This window comes from Salmo trutta, chromosome 6 (assembly GCF_901001165.1).
Source record: "Salmo trutta chromosome 6, fSalTru1.1, whole genome shotgun sequence".
Taxonomy (NCBI): domain Eukaryota; kingdom Metazoa; phylum Chordata; class Actinopteri; order Salmoniformes; family Salmonidae; genus Salmo; species Salmo trutta.
This window is the reverse complement of record NC_042962.1, coordinates 25,018,865-25,019,174: the sequence shown is the minus strand read 5'-3', so window position 1 is coordinate 25,019,174 and position 310 is coordinate 25,018,865.

Sequence of the window (310 nt, the reverse complement as noted above, 5' to 3'; positions counted from 1 at the left end):
GTTTTACAGTCCTTTTTTGGGGGGGGGCAGAATTGGCATCTCCTCCTTTTGCCTGCCCCAGCTGCAGGCTCAGGTGGATCAGGACAAGATTCTGTCCCCTGAACAGCTTTCACAAGCGCTGCAGAGGCTGCTGTGCGGGGGAGGCACTTCCTTCTTTGAATGTGTGGGGTTACAAGTGCCTTTCCCAGCTGCTCCAGGAACACCCTCCTCTTGTTCTGCTTATCAGGCATCCAGGTAGGGTTGACCTTGTTCCATATCATGAAGGCATTGAATGAGGACACATCAATGATGTTATGGAAGATGACCAGGG